This window comes from Gracilinanus agilis, chromosome 4, assembly GCF_016433145.1.
Source record: "Gracilinanus agilis isolate LMUSP501 chromosome 4, AgileGrace, whole genome shotgun sequence".
In the NCBI taxonomy this organism is placed as follows: Eukaryota; Metazoa; Chordata; class Mammalia; order Didelphimorphia; family Didelphidae; genus Gracilinanus; species Gracilinanus agilis.
In genome coordinates, this window is record NC_058133.1 from 644686 (window position 1) to 653371 (window position 8686).

Genomic DNA, 8686 nt, shown 5'->3' on the forward strand with positions numbered 1-8686 from the left:
TTCTCTTTCTCTGTCTCTGTCTCTGTCTCTGTCTCTGTCTCTGTCTCTGTCTCTGTCTCTCTCTCTCTCTCTCTCTCTCTCTTCCTCTTTCTTGTTTACCTTTTTGTGCTTCTCTTGAGTATTGTATTTGAATGTCCCTTTTTTTATTCAGCTCTGGTTTATTCATCAGGAATGCTTGAAAGTCCCCTATTTCCTTAAATAGCAATTCTTCCACCACTCCCAAAGGATTATACTCAGTTTTGCTGGGTAGGTTATTCTTGGTTATAATCCAAGCTTCTTAGCTTGCCAGAATATCATATTCCAAGTCATCCACACTGTAAGAGTTAAAATTAAATTATGAGGCTGCTAGTAACTTTAATAACATTACATCAAAGTAATGATAGTGTAAGAGTTACAATTGGTTTAGCTCAAATTAAGAGTTATAAAAAATTGTGGTCATTGTTTACAATAATTAAACTATGACTATGTTAGTAGCTTTAGTAGCTTTATTACAGCAAAAGTAGAGATAGTAAAGAGAGAGAAATGTAGAAAGGAGGTAGAAAATATTGCCTAGCTAAATATCCCAAGTCTGGATCCCAGTGCCTCCAGAACCATGAGTGCGAATCCAAATGCAAATCTCACTAGCCCATGAGAGTGTCTCCAGCCAAGTGTTTCACCAAGCTAAAGAGAGTCTGATGCCACTGAAGAGAATCTTGCCAAAGAGAGCATCCCACCAAAGACAAGAGAAGAGCCCAAAAGTCAGTGTCTCTGGCCAGGGTCTCCTCAACCCAAGTGAGTCACCAAAGCCGAACTCCTCGAGTCACCAATATAGAATCACCAAAGCAGAATCAATTCAATGCAGAAGTGCCTGTGCAGCTCTCCAGTCTCACCTTTTATAACCCTTTTCCCATGTCAATTCCTGTCTCTCTGGTTTCTACTTCCTTTCACTGTGGGCTGGTCTTTTACATCTCAGGAACCAATCATAGTTTCTTGATTTGCCTGGAACTGCCCAGTGTATAATTGGAATTTGGGAGATGACATTTTAAAAGTATATATATATTTTCTATGGATATGTGGGAACTATCAAACTACATTTCCCATGGTCCAACGGGTTTCCGGTTCCGGTTTTTGGGCGTGGGAATGCCTACGTCACCATGCAGAGGACAGTTTAAATGGGAGGAGAATTGAAAGTAAGCTCTCTTGGCTAGTAGGCTCGGGGAGAGACGAGAGGTAACAAAATGGAGGCGGCAGTTTTGAATTCTTACCGGCGCATGGTCTAATGATTTTACCAGCATGGCCATGGCTTTAATTAAAATACTAATTTCTATATTTATATCAGTCTTTATCATTTTTAATCGTAACACCAGGGGGCAGTGCCTGTGGGATCCACTTCCTTTCTCTTAAGGATAAGAACTTCCTTTCTTCTAAAAAGATCTTCAAGTGTCTGACTGACTAAGTGTGAAAAGAGGGGCACTCCAAGTTCTTGATTCATTAAGTTAAAATAAACAAAAGAAGATAATTCCATTTATACAATAGTAAAGAGAAGGAAATATAAGAAAGAGGTACAGAGTTGCTTAACTTACTACTCTATTTGCCACCATGATGGATTGAAGCTTGCCACTGACATGGGTTCCTTCAGGTTCCAAGCTCCAGCCAGAAGAGTGCAAACAGTCTCCTGGTCTCACCTTATAAACAGTTTTCTCCATCCACTAGCTCTCACATGTCACATCTCAGGAACCAGCCATAGTTCCTTAATTTGCCTGGCACCACCCAGGGGAGCAGCGCCTGTGGGATCAGTTTCCTGTTTCTTTGGTTTCAACTTCCTTTCTCTAAGGGTTTGTCTATACCTCCACATCTCAGTGGTCTTTGACCTCCAGGTCAGTGATTGATGACATGAAAGTGCCATAATAGAGAGAGAGAGATTCCCTTCCAAATACCTTTAATGAGAAAGCCACTAAACCTTGTGTGACCCTGACTGTGGCTCCATGTTATTTGTATTGTTTCTTTCTAGCTGCTTACAATATTTTCTCCTTGCCTTGGGAGCTCTGGAATTTGGTTCTAATATTTCTGGGAGTTTTCATTTTGGCATCTCTTTTAGTAGTTGATTGGTGCACTCTTTTCTTTTCTATTTTGCCCTTGGAATCTAAGATATTGAGGCAGTTTTCCTGGAAAATTGTAATATGATGTGCAAGCCCCTTTTTCTTAAACCCTTACCTTCTGTCTTAGAATCACTACTATGTATTGGTTCCAAGGCAGATGAGTAGTAAGGGCCAGGCAATGGGGGTTAAGTGATGTGCCCAAAGTCACACAGCTAGGAAATGTCTGAGGCTAGATTCGAACCCAGGACTTTCACTCTCTAGGCTTGGCTCTCAATCCACTGAACTACCTAGCTGCCCCCTGGATTTTATTTTATTTTATTTTATTTTTTTTGATCATGGATTTCTGGTAGTCTAATAATGCTTGAATTATCTCTCTTGGATCTGTTTTCCAGGTCAGTTTTTTCCCCCAATGAGTTATTTCATATTTTCTTTCATTCTTTTTGCTTTGTTTATTGTTTCTTGGTGTCTCGTGGAGTCATTAGCTTCCACTCACCCAAATGGAATTTTTAAGAATTATTTTATTGTGAGGTTTTGTATCTCTTCTTCATTTGGCTATTTCTTTTTCTTCCCAGAGTTCTTTTCTTCTGTGACTTTTTGTGCCTCTTTTACCAAGCTGTTTTCTTTTTATAATTTTCTTGCATCCCAAAACTAGATCAGCTGACTTCTGGACTAACACAGCTGCTGCTGCTACCCCCCTTGACAGGGTACTGTCCCCGCAGCTATTGGATCTAATTGACACATCTTTATTGTTTCCTTTCCTGTTTTTTCTCCGCCAATCTTATCTCTTTCTTGAACTCTTCCAAGAATTCTTGTTGGTCCTGGCTCTGATGAGTATTTTTCTTTGGGGCCTTGCTTGTAGCTATTTTTACATTGTTGCCTTCTTCTGAGTCGGTGTCTTGGTCTTCCTTGCCACTGAAGCATTTTTATGGTCAACTTATTTATTTTTCACTCATTTTCCCAGTCTATTTCCTGACTTTGAGCTTTAGGTTCAAGTTCGGCTCTGCTCTCCTAGGGATGGAGAAGCTCCGTGCCCAGCTTCACGCTTTTGGGGGCTGTACAGGCTTTTGGTGTTCTTTGTGCCATCCTCGTCTGATCCTGGGACAGATGGAGTTCGTGCTCTCCTGCTCTGGGCTTTGGTCTTCGCCCAGGAAGGGCCCCTGGTCTCCTGCAGCCACAAGTGCTGGAGCTCCTCTTGGCCTTGGGACTGTGGCTGACCACCGGTGCTCTTCTTCACCTTGGAATTACGATCCAGAACTGCGTATGGGGGAAAGGGTTGCCAGTTGGCACCAGCTGAGCCCAGTGCCAGCAAGGAGCCCTCTGAGCTCTCTTCTGACCAGCCGTCCAGCCCCCTCACCGGGTCTGAACTGAGAGCTACCAAAGCTGCCGCCGCCGCCACATATGTGGGTTTTGGCCAGGAGTCACCCTGGGGTTACAGACTTCTCCTGCCAACCTCTTAGCCTTTCCCAGGCTGGAAAAAGGCCTCACCTCAACTTATTGTTGGCTCTGCTGCTCCAGAACTGGCGTTGAAGGGTCATTTTCAAGTTGTTTGGAGGAGAATGTTGGGAGACTTCGGCTGAGGGGCCGCAGGCCAGGATTAGCATTTATAGATGCTAAACCACTTTGAGGTTTGCAAAGTGCTCGACAAATATGATCTCATTTGCTCCTCACAACAACTCTAGAGGGGAAGTGCCATGAGCATTCCCATTTTACAGCTGAGACAACTGAGGCAAACAGATGTGAAGCGACTTGCCACGTCCACTCAGCTAGAAAATACCTGCGGTCACATTTGGACTTGGGGCTTCCTGACTCCCAATTACAGTGCTCCACGCACTGCACCACAATGAAGGTTAGTCCGAGTTGGCTGTTTAGAACCACGAGCCTCTTTTCCCCTGACAGAAACCATTGCCCATAGATAACATATGGTGGGGTTACAACAATCACTTTCTATGTATGAGGGAATGCTGGCTATTTATGTTTAACATTAAAATAGTGAGCGGGCAGCTGGGTGGCTCAGTGGATGGAGAGCCAGGCCTAGGGGTAGGAAGTCCTCGGTTCAAATTTGGCCTCAGACACTTCCTGGCTGGGTGACCCTGGGCAAGTCACTTGACCCCCATTGCCCACCCTTACCACTCTTCTGCCTTGGAGCCAATAAATAGTATTGATTTTAAGATAGAAGGTAAAGGGTTCAACCCCCCCCCCCATATTAAAATGGTTCGTGTGCCTTTGGCCACCTGTCATTTCACCCACTGAGTGAAACTCCCTTTGCCGATGTCTATTTGCAAGCACACTTCAATGGATAGTCTCAGATGGTCTTGTAGGGGCAACTAGAGATTTCATGATTTGTTCAGGGTTTTATGACCAGTATGGGTGAGAGGCAGGACTTGAACTCAGGTCTTTCTAATCCATAAGCCAGCTTCCTATCCACGCTCCCAAGCGGTCTCTCTTCGTCACTATTCATTCTGCTAGACAGGAATTTGATCTCTGCCTAGTTTTCAATGAATACCACAACTGTCCTCGCACCCTCTGGCTTTCAGGGCCTCTGTGGAAGCAGATCCTCCCCCCTCCTCCCCCCCCCCCCGCCACCAACTGCCTTTTGGGAATAACAAGGAAGCACTGAGCGATTCCCAAGCCTAAAGCCTTGGCACCCATCTGGACGAGAGGCTCGAGTCTGCGCCACCTCAGAAGCGCCGCCTCTTTCCCCATCGGAAGGCCAAATGGAAAAGGCTTCTTGGATTACTCCGGTTACTTTTGCCTTTGGCCCGCTGGGAAGGGGGGGGCAATAGGGTAGGAGCGATTTAAGGAAACTTCTTCAAGGGTGAGCCCTTGTCCTGGTTAAGGAAGCTCCCCGTGCACGGAGCTGCTCCCTAAATGCTGGGCCCTTGCTCAATCTCGAGCGTAAACTGGTTCTCCTTCAGAAATCCTTGCCATCGGGACTGCAACATTGCTCGTAGGGAGAGGTGATGGCTGCGAAGGGACTTTGGCAGTGTCCAAGCCAAACAATGCTTGCAGTTCGAATAAGAGAGATTAGTCCTGGTAAGAGGCTTTTGCCTACAGCTCAGAGTCCAGTGGGCAAGTGTGTGTGTGTGTGTGTGGGGGGGGCGGCTATTTATTATGGTTCTCCCCTCCCACATGCAGCTGTCCTAGTTCGGGAGAAATCTCACAGAAATCCTCAGATCCAGTCAGGAAGGGCAGCTCAGGGTGCATTTCGAGATTTTTATCAAGTCTTTATCAAGGCTCTTTGTGGGGAATGTTTTTGCGCAGGTGAGGACTTCTTCCCCAGCAGTTTTTTAAGAAAGCAGCCAGGACAATAAGCACACGAGAAGGTGCTCTAAATCTCCTATAATCAGAGAAACACAAATCAAAACTACTCTGAGGTACCATTCACACACCCAGCAGATTGGCTAACATGACAGCAGGGGAGAGTAATGAATGTTGGAGGGGATGTGGCAAAACTGGAACGTTAATGCACTGCTGGTGGAGTTGTGAACTGATCCAACCATTCTGGAGGGCAATTTGGAACTAGACCCAAAGGGCCATAAAAGACTGCCTGCCCTTTGATCCAGCCATGCCATTGCTGGGTTTGTACCCCAAAGAGATCACAGATAAACAGACTTGTATGAAAGCATTTATAGCTGCACTCTTTGTGGTGGCAAAAAACTGGAAAATGAGGGACTGCCCTTCAATTGGGGAATGGCTGAACATACTGTGGTATCTGCTGGTGATAGAATCCTATTGTGCTCAAAGGAATAATGAACTGGAGGAATCCCATGTGAACTGCAAAGACCTCCAGGAAGTGATGCAGAGTGAAAGGAGCAGAACCAGGAGAACATGGTACACAGAGATGGATACATTGTAGCACAGTCGAATGTAACTGACTTCTCTACTAGCAGCAATGCAATGAGCCAGGACAACTCTGAGGGATTTATGGTAAAGAACGCTGTCCACATCCAGAGGAAGAACTGTGGGAGTGGAAACGCATTAGAAAAGCATAGGATGGATCATGTGGTTCGATGGGGACATGATTGGGGATGTAGACTCTAAACAATGATCACCCTAGTGCAGTGCTGGGCAAACTTTTTAAAGAGGGGCCAAAGGAAAGGAAACGCTCCTCTGTCAGTCTGTTTCTAAGGCAGCTCTTTGGAAGTTTCATTGTATTGTATCCTGCTCACTGTATCCGTCAGATTAGGAAGAATGACCCGCACTGGATAGACCCGTTCAGGGGCCCCATGTGGCCCGCGGGGGGCCGTAGTTTGCCCATCACTGCTAGTGCAAATAGCAATAACAGGGAAATGGAATGGCTCGTTGGCCGGGGGAGGGAAAATGCTCTCAATGGATGGATTCCATTTAAAAACGGGAGTCCTTCCAGGGAACACGGCGGTGCCTCGCGGCTCTCCTCGGCGAAGGTGTCCAGGCACTGCAGGTGCGCTGGGCGAGCTTCCTTCTTCTTCCCGCCTCCAAGGCCTTCTCGGAGGGAGCCCGGCCCCTCCTCACAGGGGTGCGCCCGGCCGGGAATGGAGGCCCTCTCGGAGGGTTCCGGCTCTCTCTTGGCCCCTCTCGGGCTCCAGGAGGGCGGACAGCAGTGGCCTGGGAAGAAGGAGCGGGGGCGCCCGCGCTTTCCTTTAGCTGGGAGAAGCGAGGGGGGCGCTGGGGCCGGTGAGGGCCCAGCGGGAGGAGCGCCCCCGCGGTAGGCCCTGGGGAAACCTCGGCGCCTCCTTCCAAGCCGAAGGCGCTTGGGAAAAGGGAATTGGCCAAAGGGCCCTGGGAGCGGGCCGAGGCCGCCTCCCTGCCGCAGAGGGGGGCTTCCCTGCGCGCCTCCCGCTACTCTCTTGGGCAAGTCCTCTTCCCTTGGCTCCGCCCGAAGGCAGCACCACGGCCAGCTCCTCTCCTCGCAGGGAAGAGTAGGACAGCCCCGGCCCTGGAGGAGCCCAGGCTCACCCCAGAAGGCAACGCGCACGGAAAGGGGTGGGGCCGGCGGCCCGCTCCAGTCTCCGCGCCCCTGCGCGGACCTTTTGGCGTAGCCCCCGGTGGCACGCGCTTTCTAGACCACTAACCTATGGGGCAGGAAACGTATCCCGCCCTCCCCTGTTTAAGGCTGCTCTCTCTACTTGACCGCATGAATTCTATAGGGTTTCAAATGGTGCCCTGGTGTCAGGAAGCCCTGAGTTCAAATCCAGCCTGGCGATGTGACCCTGGACAAGTCACTTCACCTCGTTTGCCTCAGTTTCCTCCTCTGTCAAGCTGAGCTGGAGAAGGAAATGACTTAGCCCTCCACTTCCTCTGCCCACACTGAACAAGGACGACTTTGCCCTTCTCTCTGGGTGTCAGCCAAGCTGGTCTACGATCCTTTCCCAGATCTTTTCTCAGCTCTGAGAAAAGGTTCATCACCTGCCTCCGTGCATCCCCACAAGCCATCCCTCCTGCAAGGTTCGCTTCAGGCAGACCCTCCGCCTTCCCCCCCCCCCCCTCCCTCCCTTCCATCCGTAGAGCGCGCCGCCCCCATCACCCCTAACCCTAACCCCAAGCGGCACGTAAATGCTAGTCTCCGTTAGGTCCTCAGTTCATCTTCCTAGGAGAGGCCACTAGGGTGTCCGAGGCTGTCCGCCTCACACCAGTCCTGCCCTTGGGGTTTTCCTGGCAAAGACCGGAGGGGCGGCCCATTTCCTTCCCCAGTAAATTGAGGCCAATCGAGGAGAAGTGACTTGCCTAGGGCCACGCAGCTAGAGAGACTAGACGAAGGCTCCCAAACCACGCCCATCCAGCCTGCCGGGACGCTGTCCAGCCCAGGCCCCCGGTCTCGGCATACTGCCGGTGCTTAATAAATGCCAGCCCAGACAGGGTGGGAGCCAAAGCAAAGCAGTGGAGCTGGAGGCGGGCAAGTAGTAAGCACAGATGAGAGCCTTCTCTGTGGCCAAAAGAAGGGGTTCGTTCAGACCCGCCCTCAAGGAGCTTCCAGTCCTGGAGAAAGATAAGAATCAGGTGCTGCTGGGGGGGGGTAGGCGGCTGGCTATTGGCCCCGCCCCTTCACGCTCTTTACGCCAGCCTGCCGTGATCGCGGTCTTGCCTCCCCTCGGAGCTCTCCGTATCTATTTGCCTAGGGGTGGGACTTACACTCCTCTCCCCTTCTCCCCCCCCCCCCCGCCCCTCGGGTCCGTGTGCGCCTGCCCATCTGCCCGGGGGCGGGGCTCACTCTCCTCTCCCCCACCTCCCTCCAGGCCTTGTACGCCTGCCCAGTTGCTCGGGGGCGGGGCTTCTTCTCCTCGGATAGTAGCGCTCCTGCCCCGTGGCGGGGCTCGTTCCTTTCTCCCCTCCCCTCCTCCCGTCGGACCGTGTGCGCCTGCCTAGTTGTTCGGGGGCGTGGTTTCTCTCCCTCCACCGCGGATTCTAGTGCGCCTGCTCGGGGGCGGAGCTGGTTCTCCTCTCCCCTCCCCCTTACTCTTCTCGGGTCCTAGTGTGCCTGCCCAGGGGCGGGGCTCGTTCTTCCCTCCCTTCCCCCTTCCTCCCGTCGGACCGTGTGCGCCTGCCCAGTTGCTCGGGGGCGGGGCTTCTCCTCTCCCTCTCCGTCGGGTCCTGGTGCGCCTGTCCGGGGGCGGGGCTCACTCTCCCCTCCC